This window comes from Oncorhynchus masou, chromosome 10 (genome assembly GCF_036934945.1).
Source record: "Oncorhynchus masou masou isolate Uvic2021 chromosome 10, UVic_Omas_1.1, whole genome shotgun sequence".
In the NCBI taxonomy this organism is placed as follows: Eukaryota; Metazoa; Chordata; class Actinopteri; order Salmoniformes; family Salmonidae; genus Oncorhynchus; species Oncorhynchus masou.
In genome coordinates this window covers 8,856,367-8,865,692 of record NC_088221.1, presented here as the reverse complement: position 1 = coordinate 8,865,692, position 9,326 = coordinate 8,856,367, and positions in this window count along the sequence as shown.

The window sequence follows — 9,326 nt, the reverse complement described above, 5'->3', positions numbered from 1 at the left end:
TTTCGCTACACTCACATTAAACATCTGCTAACCATGTGTATGTGACTAATAAAATAACATTTGATTTGATTTGAATAAGTAGTTTCATAAGTGTGTCAAGTGCAGTGTCTGGATGCTCCTCATTACACACCACAGACCAGGAAATATTCTTTACATCATCAACATATGAATCACTACAAAACATATTGCATGACCTTTTAAACAATATTTTAGGCCCAGCCTTTGGAACTTTGGTTTTCCTAGATATGGCTATTATATTGTGATCACTACAGTCTCTGAATTTGGATACTGCTTTAAAGCAAATATCTGCAGCATTAGTAAAGATGTGATCAATACATGTTGATTATTTAATTCCTGTGCTGTTTGTAACTACCCTGGTAGGTTGACTGCCAACCTGCTCCAGGTTGCAGGCACTGGTTACAGTTTGAAGTTTTTTCCTGAATGGGCAGCTTGATGATAGCCAGTCAATATCTAAATAACCCAGAATATGTACTTCTCTGTTGATATCACATACATTATCAAGCATTTCACACATATTATCCAGATACTGACTGTTAGCACTTGGTGGTGTATAGCAGCTTCCCACAAGCATGGGCTTTAGGTGAGGCAGATGAACCTGTAGCCATATTACTTCAACAGTATTTAACGTTAGATTGTCTCTAATCTTTACAGGAATGTGGTTCTGAATATAGACCGCAACACCACTTCCGTTGGCATTTCTGTCTTTTCGGTAGATGTTATAACCATGTATTGCTACCACTGTATCATCAAAGATATTATCTAAGTGAGTTTCAGAGATAGTCAGAATATGAATGTCATCTGTTACAAGCAAGTTATTGACTTCAAGGACCTTGTTTCTTAGGCTACATACTGTATGTTAATATGGGCTATTCTTTGCACTTTTCTTGTCATGTCTTGTTATGTCTGTTCCTGTCCTTTCTCTTCATTCTCTCTCTCTGCTGGTCTTTTTAGGTTACCTTCTCTGTCTCTCATTCCTCAGCTGTTCTACATCTGCCCTAACTAGCTCTTTCACTCTTCCCCACCTGTTCTCTCTTCCCCCTCTGATTAGGTCTCTATTTCTCTCTCTGTTCCTGCTACTTTCAGTGTCTGATTCTTGTTTGTGTTTTTTGATGCCAGAAGCAAGCTGTCGTCTCGTTTGCTTCCACCTTGTCCTGTCCTGTCGGAGTCTGCCTGGCAGGAGCATCCTGCACTATACTAACGTTCTTTTTGTTCCGCTGACATCGTTGGAAAAGGATTTATGCCATTCCTGTATTTTCATTAAAGAACTCTGTTTTCTGTTAAAACCGCTTTTGGGTCTTCACTCAAGTTCATAACAGAAGAATCAGACCAAGAATGGACCCAGCGGCTCCGGACCCTTTTCACTCCGCCGTCGAGATCCAGGGAGCGATGCTAGGCAGACACGAGGAGGAATTGTCTGCTGCTCAACATGCCGTTGAGACCCTGGCCGTCCAAGTCTCCGACCTCACAAGACGGGTTCACCAACTCCACCTCGATCCACCGCCCACTTCCAGGGTTTCCGAGTCGCCGGAGCCCAGGATCAACAACCCGCCGTGTTACTCTGGGGAGCCCACTGAGTGCCGCTCATTCCTCACTCAGTGTGATGTGGTGTTCTCTCTCCAGCCCAACACTTACTCCAGGAGCGCAGCCCGCATCGCCTACGTCATTTCTCTCCTTACCGGACGGGCGCGTGAGTGGGGCACGGCAGTCTGGGAGGCGAGGGCTGAGTGTATTAACCAGTATCAGGACTTTAAGGAGGAGATGATACGGGTTTTTGACCGTTCTGTTTTTGGCGAGGAGGCTTCCAGGGCCCTGTCTTCCCTATGTCAGGGGAATAGATCCATAACGGATTATTCTATTGAGTTTCGCACTCTCGCTGCCTCTAGTGACTGGAACGAGCCGGCTTTGCTCGCTCGTTTTCTGGAGGGTCTCCACGTCGAGGTTAAGGATGAGATCCTCTCCCGGGAGGTTCCTTCCAGTCTGGACTCCTTAATAGCTCTCGCTATTCGCATAGAGCGACGGTTTGATCTTCGTCGCCGAGCTCGTGGAAAGGAGCTCACGTTCTCCGTTGCTCCCCTCTCCACATCACTGCCACCTGCCGCATCACTGCCACCCTCCTCCGCCGGCTCGGATGCTGAGCCTATGCAGCTGGGGGTATTCGCATCTCGGCCAAGGAGAGGGAACGGAGAATCACCAATCGCCTCTGTCTCTACTGCGGCTCCGCTGGTCATTTTGTCACCTCATGTCCAGTAAAAGCCAGAGCTCATCAGTAAGAGGAGGGCTACTGGTGAGCGCAACTACTCAGGCCTCTCCTTCTGGATCACGCACTACCTTTCCGGTCCATCTCCGCTGGCCCGGTTCATCTGCTTCCTGCAGTGCCTTGATAGACTCTGGGGCGGAGGGCTGTTTTATGGACGAGACCTGGGCTCGGGAACATGACATTCCTCTCAGACAGTTAGGGAGCCCAGGGCCTTGTTCGCTTTAGATGGTAGTTCTCTCCCCAAGATTCAGCGTGAGACGCTGCCTTTAACCCTCACTGTCTCTGGTAATCATAGCGAAACCATTTCTTTTTTAATTTTTCGTTCACCTTTTACACCTGTTGTTTTGGGTCATCCCTGGCTAGTGCGCCATAACCCTTCTATTAATTGGTCTAGTAATACTATCCTATCCTGGAATGTTTCTTGTCATGTAACCTGTTTAATGTCTGCTATCCCTCCTGTTTCCTCTGTCTCTTCTTCACAGGAGGAGCCTGGCGATTTGACAGGGGTGCCGGAGGAGTATCACGATCTGCGCACGGTGTTCAGTCGTTCCAAGGCCACTTCTCTCCCTCCACACCGGTCGTATGACTGTAGTATTGATCTCCTTCCGGGAACTACTCCCCCCGGGGTAGATTATACTCTCTGTCGGCTCCCGAACGTAAGGCTCTCGAGGATTATTTGTCGGTTTCGCTCGACGCCGGTACCATAGTCTCCTCCTCCTCCCCCGCCGGAGCGGGGTTTTTTTTTGTTCAGAAGAAGGACGGGTCCCTGCGCCCATGCGTGGATTATCGAGGGCTGAATGACATAACTGTTAAGAATCGTTATCCGCTTCCTCTTATGTCTTCAGCCTTCGAGATCCTGCAGGGAGCCAGGTTTTTCACCAAATTGGACCTTCGTAACGCCTACCATCTCGTGCGCATCAGGGAGGGGGACGAGTGGAAGACGGCGTTTAACACTCCGTTAGGGCACTTTGAATACCGGGTTCTTCCTTTCGGCCTCGTTAACGCTCCAGCTGTCTTTCAGGCACTAGTTAACGACGTCCTGAGAGACATGCTGAACATTTTTGTTTTCGTTTACATGGACGATATCCTGATTTTTTCACCGTCTCTCTCGATTCATGTTCAGCACGTGCGACGCGTCCTCCAGCGCCTTTTGGAGAACTGTCTTTATGTGAAGGCTGAGAAGTGCACTTTTCATGCCGCCTCTGTCCCTTTTCTCGGTTCCGTTATTTCCGCTGAGGGCATTAAGATGGATCCCGCTAAGGTCCAGGCTGTCATTGATTGGCCCGTTCCTAAGTCACGCGTCGAGCTGCAGCGCTTTCTGGGCTTCGCTAATTTCTACCGTCGTTTCATCCGTAATTTCGGTCAGGTGGCAGCTCCTCTCACAGCCCTTACTTCTGTTAAGACGTGCTTTAAGTGGTCCGTTTCCGCCCAGGGAGCTTTTGATCTTCTTAAGAATCGTTTTACATCCGCACCTATTCTTGTTACACCTGACATCTCTAGACAGTTTGTTGTTGAGGTTGACGCGTCAGAGGTGGGCGTGGGAGCCATTCTTTCTCAGCGCTCTCTCTCTGACGGCAAGGTCCATCCTTGCGCGTTTTTCTCTCATCGCTTATCGCCGTCAGAACGTAACTATGATGTTGGTAATCGCGAACTGCTCGCCATCCGCTTAGCCCTAGGCGAATGGCGACAGTGGTTGGAGGGGGCGACCGTTCCTTTTGTCGTTTGGACTGACCATAGGAACCTTGAGTACATCCGTTCAGCCAAACGACTTAATGCGCGTCAGGCTCGTTGGGCTCTGTTTTTCGCTCGTTTCGAGTTTGTTATTTCTTATCGTCCGGGCTCAAAAACACCAAACCTGATGCTTTATCTCGTCTCTTCAGTTCTTCTGAGGTCTCCACCGACCCCGATGGGATTCTCCCTGAGGGGCGTGTTGTCGGGTTGACTGTCTGGGGAATTGAGAGGCAGGTAAAGCAAGCACTCGCTCACACTCCGTCGCCGCGAGCTTGTCCTAGGAACCTTCTGTTCGTTCCCGTTCCTACTCGTCCGGCCGTTCTTCAGTGGGCCCACTCTGCCAAGTTAGCCGGCCACCCCGGCGTTCGGGGTACGCTCGCTTCCATTCGCCAGCGTTTCTGGTGGCCCACTCGGGAACGTGACGCGCGTCGATTTGTCGCCGCTTGTTCGGTCTGCGCGCAGACTAAATCTGGGAACTCTCCTCCTGCCGGCCGTCTCAGACCGCTTCCCATTCCCTCTCGACCGTGGTCTCACATCGCTTTAGATTTTATCACCGGACTGCCTTCATCAGCGGGGAAGACAGTTATTCTTACGGTTGTCGATAGATTCTCTAAGGCGGCTCATTTCATTCCTCTCGATAAGCTCCCTTCTGCTAAGGAGACGGCTCAGATCATTATCGAGAATGTTTTCCGAATTCATGGCCTTCCGTCTGACGTCGTTTCCGACAGAGGTCCGCAGTTCACGTCTCAATTTTGGAGGGAGTTTTGCCGTTTGATTGGGGCTTCCGTCAGTCTCTCGTCCGGCTTTCATCCCCAGTCTAACGGTCAAGCCGAACGGGCCAATCAGACTGTTGGTCGCATTTTACGCAGTCTTTCTTTTCGTAACCCTGTGTCTTTGTCAGAACAGCTCCCCTGGGCAGAGTACGCCCACAACTCGCTTCCCTCGTCTGCTACCGGTCTATCCCCTTTTCAGTGTAGCCTCGGGTACCAGCCTCCGCTGTTCTCATCTCAGCTCGCCGAGTCCTGCGTCCCCTCCGCTCAGGCTTTTGTCCAGCGTTGCGAGCGCACCTGGAAGGGGGTCAGGTCGGCACTTTGCCGTAATAGGGCGCAGACTGTGAGGGCCGCTAATAAGCGTAGGACCAAGAGTCCTAGATATTGTTGCGGTCAGAGAGTATGGCTCTCCACTCAGAACCTTCCCCTTAAGACAGCTTCTCGCAAGTTGGCCCCGCGGTTCATTGGTCCGTTCCGTATTTCCCAGGTCATTAATCCTGTCGCAGTGCGACTTCTTCTCCCGCGCTATCTTCGTCGCGTTCACCCGGTCTTCCATGTCTCCTGTGTTAAGCCCGTTCTTCGCGCCCCCGCTCGTCCCTCCCCCCCCATCCTTGTCGAGGGCGCACCCATCTACAGGGTTCGTAAGATTTTGGACATGCGCCCTCGGGCCGTGGTCATCAGTACCTAGTTGATTGGGAGGGGTACGGTCCTGAGGAGAGGAGTTGGGTTCACTCTCGGGACGTGCTGGACCGTTCGCTGATCGATGATTTCCTCCGTTGCCGCCAGGTTTCCTCCTCGAGTGCGCCAGGAGGCGCTCGGTGAGTGGGGGGGTACTGTCATGTCTTGTTATGTCTGTTCCTGTCCTTTCTCTTCATTCTCTCTCTCTGCTGGTCTTTTTAGGTTACCTTCTCTGTCTCTCATTCCTCAGCTGTTCTACATCTGCCCTAACTAGCTCTTTCACTCTTCCCCACCTGTTCTCTCTTCCCCCTCTGATTAGGTCTCTATTTCTCTCTCTGTTCCTGCTACTTTCAGTGTCTGATTCTTGTTTGTGTTTTTTGATGCCAGAAGCAAGCTGTCGTCTCGTTTGCTTCCACCTTGTCCTGTCCTGTCGGAGTCTGCCTGGCAGGAGCATCCTGCACTATACTAACGTTCTTTTTGTTCCGCTGACATCGTTGGAAAAGGATTTATGCCATTCCTGTATTTTCATTAAAGAACTCTGTTTTCTGTTAAAACCGCTTTTGGGTCTTCACTCAAGTTCATAACATTTCTGGGTTGCTTGATTGTTTTTTATGCTTTACTGGGAAGCTTATCAGAGGTAGACTTACTCATATTATTTACATTGGAGCTGATAGTGCAGGGTGAGCTGCATGAAGTGGTATTCTTACTATTGCACACAGTCGGAATCTATGCAGCCTACTCAATCCCTTTCTATAGCTACTGTTTACATGCCTCCTGGGCCGTATACAGTGATCCTCACTGAGTTCCCTGAATTCCTATCTGACCTTGTAGTCATGGCAGATAATATTCACATTTTTGGTGACTTTAAAATTCACATGGAAATGCCAACAGACCCACTCCAAAAGGCTTTCGGAGCCATCATTGACTCAGTGGGTTTTGTCCAACTTGTCTCCAAACCTACCCACTGCCATAGTCATACTCTGTACCTAGTTTTGTCCCATGGAATAAATACTGCAGATCTTAATGTTTTTCCTCATAATCCTGGACTATCGGACCACCAATTTATTACGTTTGCAATCACAACAAATAATCTGCTTAAACCCAACCAAGGATCATCAAAAGCCATGCAATAAAGTCTCGGACAGGCGAAAGGAATGGAAATGGCGCTTTACCAAACTGGAAGTCTTCCCGACTAGCATGAAAAGACAGTACAGTGCAATATCGAAAAGGCCTCACTGCTGCTCAATCATCCTATTTTTCCACCTTAATTGAAGAGAAAGAGAACAATCCAAAATGTATTTTTGATACTGTCGCAAAGCTAACTAACAAGCATTCCCCAAGAGAGGATGGCTTTCAATTTTGACAAAAAGATCATGATCATTAGAATGCAAATTACGGACTTCTCTTTAACCTGCGTATTTCTGCAAAGCTCAGTTGTCCTGAGTCTGCACAACACTGCCAGGACCTAGGATCAAGGGAGACACTCAAGTTTTTTAATCCTATATCTCTTGACACATTCATGAAAATAGTCATGGCCTAAACCTTCAAGCTGCATACTGGACCCTATTCCAACTAAACTACTGAAAGATCTGCTTCCTGTGCTTGGCCCTTCTATGTTGAACATAATAAACGGCTCCCTATCCACCGGTTGTGTACCGAACTCACTAAGTGTGACAGTAATAAATAAAATAGCCTCTCTTGAAAAAGCCAAACCTTGACCCCAAAAATATAAAAAACTATATCGAATCTCCCATTCCTCACAAACATTTCTGAAAAAGCTCACTGCCTTCCTGAAGACAAACAATGTATACGAAATGCTTCAGTTTGGTTTTAGACCCCATTAGAGCACTGAGACTGCCCTCGTGAAGGTGGTAAATTACCTTTTAATGGTGTCAGACCAAGGCTCCGCATCTGTCCTCGTGCTCCTAGACCTTTTGACACAACCCATCACCACATTCTTTTGGAGAGATTGGAATCCCAAATTGGTCTACATGGACAAGTTCTGGACTGGTTTAGATCTTATTTGTTGAAAATATATTAGTTTGTCTCTGTGGATGGTTTGTCCTCTAACAAATCAACTGTAAGTTTCGGTGTTCCTCAAGGTTCTGTTTTAGGACCACTATTGTTTTCAATATATATTTTACCTCTTGGTGATGTTTCGGAAACATAATGTTAACTTTCAATGCTATGTGGACGATACACAGCTGTACATTTTGATGAAACATGGTGAAGCCCCAAAAGTTCCCTCCCAGGAAGCCTGTGTTTCAGACATAAGGAAGTGGATGGTGGCAAATGTTTTACTTTTAAATTCGGACAAAACCGAGATGCTAGATCTAGGTCCCAAGAAACAAGGAGAACTGTTGGATCTGACAGTCGTCTCAAATAAAACTGTGAAGGACCTCGGCGTTACTCTGGACCCTGATCTCTGTGGAATGGTCTGTCTATCCATGTGAAAGATGCAGACTCGGTCTCAACCTTTAAGTCTTTACTGAAGACTCATCTCTTCAGTAAGTCCTAAGATTGAGTGTAGTCTGGCCCAGGGGTGTGAGGGTGACCGGAAAGGCACAGGAGCAACAAACTTTGCCTGGCCGGTTCCCCTTTCTCCACTGGGATTCTCTGCCTCTAATCCTATTACAGGGGCTGAGTCACTGGCTTACTGGTGCTCTTCCATTCCATCCCTAGGAGGGGTGCCTCACTTGAGTGGGTTGAGTCACTGATGTGATCTTCCTGTCCGGGTTTGGCGCCTCTCTTGGTTTCGTCCCGTACTCAGCTTGTCTCATGGTAGTAAGTTGGTGGTTTGAAGATATCCCTCTAGTGGTGTGGGGGCTGTGCTTTGGCAAGTGGGTGGGGTTATATCCTGCCTATTTGGCCCTGTCCGGGGGTATCGTCGGATGGGGCCACAGTGTCTTCCGACCCCTCCTGTCTCAGCCTCAAGTATTTATGCTGCAATATGCAATTTATGCTTGGTGTTTGGGGTTTTAGGCTGGGTTTCTGTTTATCACTTTGTGACATTGGCTGATGTAAAAAGGGCATTAAAAATACATTTGATTGATTGATTGTGTGTGTGGCATCAATATGAATTTGTGTGTGTGTGAGCATATGTAGTGTGTGTCTTTTTGAGTTTCTGAGGTCCCATATGCCAAATCTTTTCAGCCTCCTGAAAGGGAAGAGGCGTTGTTGTGCCCTTTTCACGGCTGTGTTGGTGTGTTTGGACCATGATAGTTCCTTAGTGATGTCGACACCGAAAGAACTTGAAGCTCTCGACCCACTCCACTACAGCCTCATCGGTGTGAATGGGGGTGTGATTGGCCATCCGTTTCCTGTAGTCCATAATCAGCTCCTTTGTTTTGCTGATGTTGATGGAGAGGTTGTTGTCCTGGCACCACACTGCCAGGTTTCTGACCTCCTCGATATAGGCTGTCTCATCATCGTCAGTGATCAGGCCTACCACCATCGTGTCATCTGCAAACCTAATCGTGCGCGGCCATGCAGTCGTGGGTGAACAGGGAGTACAGGAGTTTACTAAACATGCAACCCTGAGCAAGGCAGAGGCAAATTGCCTGATATGGACAGTGGTGTTACAGAGATGGCAGGAGCAGTGGAACAGATCAAGACACTATTGGCAGGTATCTCTTTTAAATACAGAGAAAAGTTAGGGATGGGAGGAAGACAGCATAAGATAGAAGAGAGGAGTGAAGTTAACCTGTAGTGGACATGTGATATTTGTTTGTGTTTCTTCTGACCAGAGGGAGCGGGCGCTCTGTGTCATGCAACTTGGGTCAAGATCTGTTTCATGCTTTGCTGTTTCTTGCTATGCTCTTAGGAACAGGGCACCATTGAATTACGTGCTTTCTAGGGTAGCGTTAAGT